We start from the raw sequence: 8,761 nt of genomic DNA on the forward strand, positions 1-8,761 counted from the left end.
TGTGATAGACAGTAAGTGCTATAGACTTTAGAAATAAGATGTTATAAGCACATTTACAAAGCTCTGCTTATAATTGCAAAATTTTGGAAATAACCAACATCACTGGATCACTGGAGAAAATAAATAAGTTGTTCATATTCACACAATGGAATTCAAAATGTAGAATGAATGAATGAACAGTAGCTATATGCATCAACACTGGTAAATCTTATACATGATATTGGGGGTGGAGTAATTAGGTAACTCCACTTAGGAAAAGATACACTTAGAGCCATTCCTTGTACTCTACATAAATATAAACTCTAAGATTTAAATGAAATCATGTAAGTACTAGAAGAAAAATTGAAGAATATCTTGACAAAATTAAATTAGGAATGCACTTTCTACCTTTGATTAAAAACCCAGAGCTGTTTTAAAACAGACAAAACTAACTAACATTTATAAAAATTTCTTTGTGGCAAAACTGTAATACACAAAGTGAAAGATAAAAAATCAGAGAAAAAGTTGTTATTCGTGTAATTCTAGGAATTGATATGTTAGGAATTCATTTGAAAAAGTATCTATAATCTAAGAGGAAAAATGTACCGACAACATGAAAAGCTAGCTCATAGAAAAGATAGACAAATAGTCTTAAAAATAAGAAAATATACACAACTCAAAATCCAATAGATGAATTTTTCACCTATTAGGTTAGCAAAAATCTAAGGTTAATGAGACAGAGGGAAAACAGGCACATATCGTTGGATAAGTATAAAATAGCACACTTTTTCTGAAGGGCAATTTAGTAATGCCTGTCAAAATTATAAATGTATTTTCCCCTTCCATCCAGGAGTCCTACTCATAGGAATTTATCCTACAGAAATACATGCACACAGAAGAAAATGGCATATGTTATTATCTGCAACATTGTATTAGTAAAAGATTAGAGAGTATCCAAAGTCCTTTAAAGAGGACTAGTTATGAAACTATGGCAGATGCATATTATAAAAAAAAAATGAGAAAGTTCTCTGTGTAAGATTATATGAAAAGATTTATACATGATGTTAAGTCCTTTTTAAATTGAAAAGTTGGGGTGGGGATAAGAATACAGTTGGTTTACTTTCACTGGAAAGATTCAATAGAAGCATAGGAAGAAGGTAGAGGGAGACATAGGTTGGCTGCAACTGCGGAGAGGGGGAGAGTGGAGTAAGGCTATTCAGTATTTTATATTGTGTTGCTTTGCTTTCTGAACCTTGTATATAATTCCTACTCAAGTTAACTGACAGACCCATGATGATAAAAAGAAACAAAGTATAGAAGAACAAATACATTATAATTTCTTTTATGTGAAGTTAAAAAAGACAAAATGTAGCAGTGTTTTATTTCACGAAATACACATGAATGATAAATGCTGTGAAATAAACTAGGATATAATAAATATAGAATTCAAAATAATTTTTACCAGGTGTGTGGGGGACAGAGGTATAGAAGAAGGAGAAGTGAAGTGAAGTGAAGTCACTCAGTCGTGTCCGACTCTTCACGACCCCGTGGACTGTAGCCCACCAGGCTCCTCCATCCATGGAATTCTCCAGGCAAGAATACTGGAGTGGGTTGCCATTTCCTTCTCCAGGGGATCTTCCCAACCCAGGGATCAAACCCAGGTCTACCGCACTGCAGGCAGATGCTTTAACCTCTGAGCCACCAGGGAAGCCCAGAAGAAGGAGAATACAGTTTTAGAAGGAAAATAGGAAGAAAGGGAGGGAGGAAAATCTAGAAAGAAAAAGAAATAAGAAATCAATAAGGACTATAGGAGTTTAGTAAGATTCTTGGAAGAAGAGAAAATTTAACTGGTTCTTGAAGGATGTTAATGCAAGTAAATGTAGTTTACATTAATGTATTGTTCTAGTTAATACAACATTGCATATACATAATGTCTTATTGGGGCTTCCCTGATAGCTCGGCTGGTAAAGAATCTGCCTGCAGTGCAGGAGACCTGGGTTCATTCCCTGGGTTGGGAAGATCGCCTGGAGGAGGGCATGGCAACCCACTCTAGTGTTCTTGCCTGGAGAATCCCCAGGGACAGAGGAGCCTGGCAGGCTGTAGTCCACAGGGTCGCAGAGTCGGGCACGACTGAGTGGCTAAGCACAGCACAGCACAATGTCGTCCTGAGTGTCACACTGAAGCAGAGACGCGAGCAGGCATTCAGTAGTACAGCCAAGGCACAGAGGATGTGACGGTTCCTTGACTTACAAAACCCTGAGGGATTAATCTAGCTGGGCAGTTGAATTGGCAGTAATGAACAATAGTTTAATAGTTTGATTATAAATGAGATTGGGGGCTTATCTCAGAAGCCATTAAATGTATGTTTGCTTATAGACAAAGACAGAGCCGAGAAATATTTGAGAGTTGAACACAACAGTGCTCCTTAGGCCCTACCCAACATTGATTTTAGCCCTAAGGCTTACCACCAACAATCTTCTATAGTACTAACACCTCCCAATCCAGCTACCCAGCGAGGTAGATCTATTATTTAGGAGTGTGTTGTTTAACTTCTATACATTTGTGAATTTTTCAAATTTCCATCCATCATTTTATTGTGATTTTCTAACTTCAGTCCATTGAAGTTGGAGAAAATACTTTGTAAGATTTTTGATTCTTTTAAGTTTGAGACATGTTTTTACGACTAATACATGATCTCTTCTGGAGAAGGTTCCATGTACATTAGAAAAGAATATATATTCTGATATTGGGGGAGTGTTTTATAGATGTTCTTTGTCTGTTGCTATGTTTATAATTTGATCAAGTTTTTATTTCCTTGTTGATCTCTCTAGTTGTTATATCCATTATTGAAAATAGGATTACAAAGTGTCCAACAATTATTGTTGAATTGTCTATTTATCCCTTTAATTCTGTCAGTTTTGCTTCTTGCATTTTGGAGTTCTGTTTTTAGGTACATGCATATTATCATTGTTTTACCTTCTTAATGAAATGATCCTTTTTACCATTATGAAATGACCTTTTTGTCTCTAGTTTAACAGTTCTTATTCTTAAGTTCATTTTATCTGACAATAGTAACAGATACTCCAGCTCTTTTTAGTTACTGTTGGCATTTGTCTTCTGGGACAAAGTAGTGTATAGGAAAGAAGAGGAAACTAATGTTTATAAAGCTTCTAAAACTTCCTGAACTATGCAAGAAAATTCCCATATAAGCGGTATTCTTTAACTGATGATGATAATGCTTCCCAAGAATGAATACTTTCTGGCTTGCCTCCATGTTGTTCAGTTCAGTTCAGTTCAGTTGCTCAGTCGTGTCCAACTCTTTGCGACCCCATGAATCGCAGCACGCCAGGCCTCCCTGTCCATCACAAACTCCCGGAGTCCACTCAAACTCATGCCCATCGAGTCGGTGATGCCATCCAACCATCTCATCCTCTGTCTTACCCTTCTCCTCCTACCTCCAATCCCTCCCAGCATCAGGGTCTTTTCCAATGAGTTAACTCCTCGCATGAGGTGGCCAAAGTATTGGAGTTTCAGCTTCATCATCAGTCCTTCCAATGAACACCCAGGACTGATCTTTAGGATGGACTGGTTGGATCTCCTTGCAGTCCAAGGGACTCTCAAGAGTCTTCTCCAACACCATAGTTCAAAAGCATCAATTCTTCGGCGCTCAGCTTTCTTCGCAGTCCAACTCTCACATCCATACATGACCACTGCAAAAACAATAGCCTTGACCAGATGGACCTTTGTTGGCAAAGAAATGCCTCTGCTTTTTAATATGCTATCTAGGTTAGTCATAACTTTCCTTCCAAGGAGTAAACATCTTTTAATTTCATGGCTTCAGTCACCATCTGCAGTGATTTGGGAGCCCCCCAAAATAAAGTCTGACACTGTTTCCACTGTCTCCCCATCTATTTCCCATGAAGTGATGGGATCGGGTGCCATGATCTTAGTTTTCTGAATGTTGAGCTTTAAGCCAACTTTTTCACTCTCCTCTTTCACTTTCATCAAGAGGCTTTTCAGTTCCTCTTCACTTTCTGCCATAAGGGTGGTGTCATCTGTATATCTGAGGTTATTGATATTTCTCCCGGCAATCTTGATTCCAGCTTGTGCTTCTTCCAGCCCAGCGTTTCTCATGATGTACTCTGCATATAAGTTAAATAAGCAGGGTGACAATATACAGCCTTGACGTACTCCTTTTCCTATTTGGAACCAGTCTGTTGTTCCATGTCCTGTTCTAACTGTTGCTCCCTGACCTGCATACAGGTTTCTCAAGAGGCAGGTCAGGTTGTTACTATATAATAAAGTCCTAAGTTTTGATAGAGAAGGTATAGAGTATTTTAAAACCAGAAAAATCTCATTCTATGACATTAAAATTAGTAAAAATCATTCAATTGCATACCTACTAAATGTTGATGGGCCATGATTATGTTTACAGTTCAACATAATAGACCAGATACAACCTTTAGAAACACGTGATTTGGAATATGACTGATGTAGAAAATGGGTACACACTTTCACTCATATCCCTCAATAAATAATTGATGTAGGTATGACCCTGACTTACAGTTGTTTAACTTATAATTTTTCAGCTTTATGATGGCATGAAAGTGATATGCATTTCAAACCATACTTTGACTCTTGCATTTTCATCTTTTCCCTGGTTAGTGACATACATTTGATCTTCTCTTGAAATGCTGGGCAGTGGCATGCTGCAGCTTCCAGTCAGCCTTCAATCACAAGAGTAAACAATCAGTACATTTATAACTATTCTGTATCCATACAACCATTCTGTTTTTTACTTTCAGTATAGTATTCAACAATTACTTGAGACATTCAACACTTATAAAATTGGCTTGGTGTTAGATGATTTTCCCAACTGCAGGTTAATGTTAGTGTTCTGAGCATGTTTAAGGTAGGCTGGGCTATGACGTTCAGAAGGTTTGGTGTATTAAGTGTATTTTTGACTGAATCATATTTTCAACCCATAATGGATTTACTGGGTTGTAACCCCATTGTAAGTTGAAGAAGATCTGCATTAGCTTTCTATTGCTGCTATAACAAATTACCAGAGATTTAGTGGCTTAAAAAAGTACAAATATATAGGGCTTCCTTGATGGCTCAGTGGTAAAGAATCTGCCTGCCAATGTAGGAGACGCAAGTTCGATCCCTGATCTGGGAAGATCCCACATTCCGTGGAGCCACTAAGCGCATATGCCGTAACTCTTGAGCCCGTGCTCTAGAGCCAGGACTAGAGCTACGCAGCCCGTGTGCCACAGCTGCTGAAGCCTGTGTGCCCTGGAGCCCATGTTCCCAACAGGAGACGCCATCGGAATGAGAAGCCCGAGCACCACAACCAGAAAGTAGCCCTCACTCACAGCAACTAGAGATCCAGCACCAAAGAAGATCCAGCACCACCAGAAATAATAAATAAATAGATAGTATTTAAAAAATACAGGTGTATTATTTTACAGTTCTGTAGGTTGGAAGTCCTAGAGGGTTCTCACTGGACTGAAAAGATATCAGCATGATGCACTCCTTCCTGGAAGATCTAGGGGAGAATTTGTTTCTTTGCCTTTTCCATTTCCTAGAGGCTGCCTGAATTCCTTGACTCATGGATCCCTTACTCCATCTCCAAAGCCAGCAACTTAGCATCTCCCTGACCTTGCTTCATCATCATATCACTTTCTCTGACTACATGTGGAGAAGGTTCTCTGCTCTACTTGGAAAAGTGATTAGATTGGACTCATCTCAATATTCCAGCATATTTTCCCATTTCAAGGTCCTTGACCTTAATCACACCTGAAACTTCTTTGTTTCATGTAAGGTAACATATTCATAGGTCCTGGGGATTATGACATGAATATCTTTGAGGGATTTATTGTGCCTGTCACAGTAGGGAAAGTTAATGAATTCTAAAACCAGTAAGTAAATGGTTGATGGGGAATGCAGATTATATGTAGCTCTCAAAGGAAACTAACTTAACTTTAAACCAAGAGATTGGCTCATCCCCTTAGAGTCATACGCACATTTACTGTCACCAACAGTGGGACACCAGGCATGACAGGCCCACAGTGACAGTGCCTTTCAGTGCTATGCACGATGTTGTTCACAATGTCACTTAAGAGGAATTCCTGTTAAGAATTTAAACTTGAACATAATTCAGGAGGCCCAGTTTTAACCTCCAGTATATAGGAAATATAGGAGTTAGAGGATTAAACGATGTGTGTGTCTGTGTTTGTGAGTCACTCAGTTGTGTCTGACTCTTTGCAACTCCATGGACTGTAGCCTGCCAGGCTCCTCCATCCATGGAATTCTCCAGGCAAGAATGCTGGAATGAGAGGGGATCTTCCTGACCCAGAGATTGAACCCAGGTCTCCTGCACTGCAGGCAGATTCTTTACTGTCTGAGCCGCTTGCTAGCTAGCTAAGTCACTGCAGTCATGTTAGACTCTTCGTGACGCTATGGACTGTGGCATGCCAGGCTCCTCAGTCCATAGCATTCTCCAGGCAAGAATACTGGGATGGGTTGCCATTTCCTCCTCCAGGTCTGAGCCACTAGGAAAGCCCAGTTTAAAGGATACCACAAGGAAATAGACAAATCAAGGATATGGGATATTTTGCAAGACAGTTTGTCTTATCTCAAGTCTGTATTGTAGTGGAAAAAGGAAGAGGGAATTGTAATTGTTTTAGATTAAGGGAGATAAAGCAACTAAAGACAATGCATGGTTCTTGATTAGCTCTTGGTATGAAAGTAAAAAGCTATACAATGTGTTTTGGAAAGAGGTAACAATATTTAAATACAGACTGGGAAATAGGTGACATTAAGATGTTTTCCAAATTTACTAGATGTGATTACTGTCCAATGGCGCTTCCCAGGGGCGCTAGTGGTAAAGAAGCCACCTGCCAATGCAGGACATGTAAGAGACACGGGTTCAGTCCCTGGGTCAGGAAGACTCTCCTGGAGGAGGGCATGGCAATCCACTCCAGTATTCTTGCCTGGAGAATCCCAAGGACAGAGGAGCCTGGTGGGCTACAGTCCACAGGGTCACAGAGTCAGACATGACTGAAGCAACTTAGCACACACATGCGCACAGTACTGTCAATAGCTGGGAGAATGCTCTTATTTTTCTATAAATGTATACTAAAGCAGTTAGGTTGAAGCATCAGAATATTTATAATTTATTTTATAAGGGTTCAAGGGAAAAAACATATAGAAGAAACAAATACGGCCAAGTGTTAGTGATGTAGGACATCTCTAGGTGATATTTTGCTATTTCTACTTTTCTGTGTTAATAAACATCTTAATGTTAGCAAACTTTTAAATATCCAATATAAAAGTACATATGCACATAACTTAATTGCATTATAACCTGTTGGAGATAATGATGTTGTCATTACAGAAATAGTGTCATCTGTAGGAATAGTGAGAAAAAGGGAAAGGTTTAGAAATAAACACTTGTCAGCTTTATCTAGTCTCTTCTTTTCTCATCATTCTAGGAGACAGACCTATTTTTCTCCTCATATTTTTTTTTTAAGAAAGAAAAATATTTTCTAGAGTTACTATAACATGATGAATTTTTTTTAGAACATCAGGTTTTTTTTTTTTTTTCCAGTATGCTTAGAGGTCTCACTAAACCTTATACAGTCTGTATGTTGGGCACCAGTGTGTCCTAGGAAGATAATCAGTCCAGTTCTGAAATGGGAAAAGTATGTTTCATTCATTTATCATGTGATAAAACTGCCAATACAAGTGACTGCAGGGAAGTCAATGGATCACTTGAAGGACTCATCTAACTTTACTTCAATCAAGGGTATCAGGCATCCAATAAACTGTTACTGTTGTGAGGCACCTGGACTTCTTGATGTGTGGATGACACAGCTGGAAAAGCCCTCTTCTTAATGCCACCTTTATGCTCAGTTGTTCATGGAGTGGATTCTTATTTCCTTCTCCAGGGAATCTTTTCACCACAGGGACTGAACTCACATCTCCTGCGTCTCCTGCATTGGCAGGCAGATTCTTTACCCTTGAGCCACCAATCCTAAAAGATGATGCTGTGAAAATGCTGCACTCAATATGCCAGCAAATTTGGAAAACTCAGGAGTGGCTACAGGACTGGAAAAGGTCAGTTTTTATTCCAATCCCAAAGAAAGGCATTGCCCAAGAATGCTCAAACTATCACACAGTTGCACTCATCTCACACGCTAGCAAAGTAATGATCAAAATTCTTCAAGCCAGCCTTCAGCAGTATGTGAACAGTGAACTCCCAGATGTTCAAGCTGGATTTAGAAAAGGCAGAGGAACCAGAGATCAAATTGGCAACATCTGTTGGATCATCAAAAAAGCAAGAGAGTTCAAGAAAAACATCTACTTCTGCTTTATTGACTATGCCAAAGTCTTTGACTGTGTGGATCACCACAAACTGTGGAAAATTCTTCAAGAAATGGGAATCCCAGATCACCTGACTTGCTTCCTGAGAAATCTGCATGCAGGTCAGGAAGCAACAGTTAGAACTGGACATGGAACAACAATCTGGTTCCAAATTGGGAAAGGAGTACATCTAAGCTGTATATTGCCACCCTGCTTATTTAACTTATATGCAGAATACATCATGAGAAATGCTGGACTGGATGAAGCACAAACCAGAATCGAGATTGCTGGGAGAAATATCAATAACCTCAGATATGCAGATGACACTACCCTTATGGCAGAAAGTGAAGGAGAACTAAAGAGCCTCTTGATGAAAGTGAAAGAGGAGAGTGAAAAAGTCGGTTTAAAACTCAAC

The sequence above is a fragment of the Dama dama genome, chromosome 18, assembly GCF_033118175.1.
Source record: "Dama dama isolate Ldn47 chromosome 18, ASM3311817v1, whole genome shotgun sequence".
Taxonomy (NCBI): Eukaryota; Metazoa; Chordata; class Mammalia; order Artiodactyla; family Cervidae; genus Dama; species Dama dama.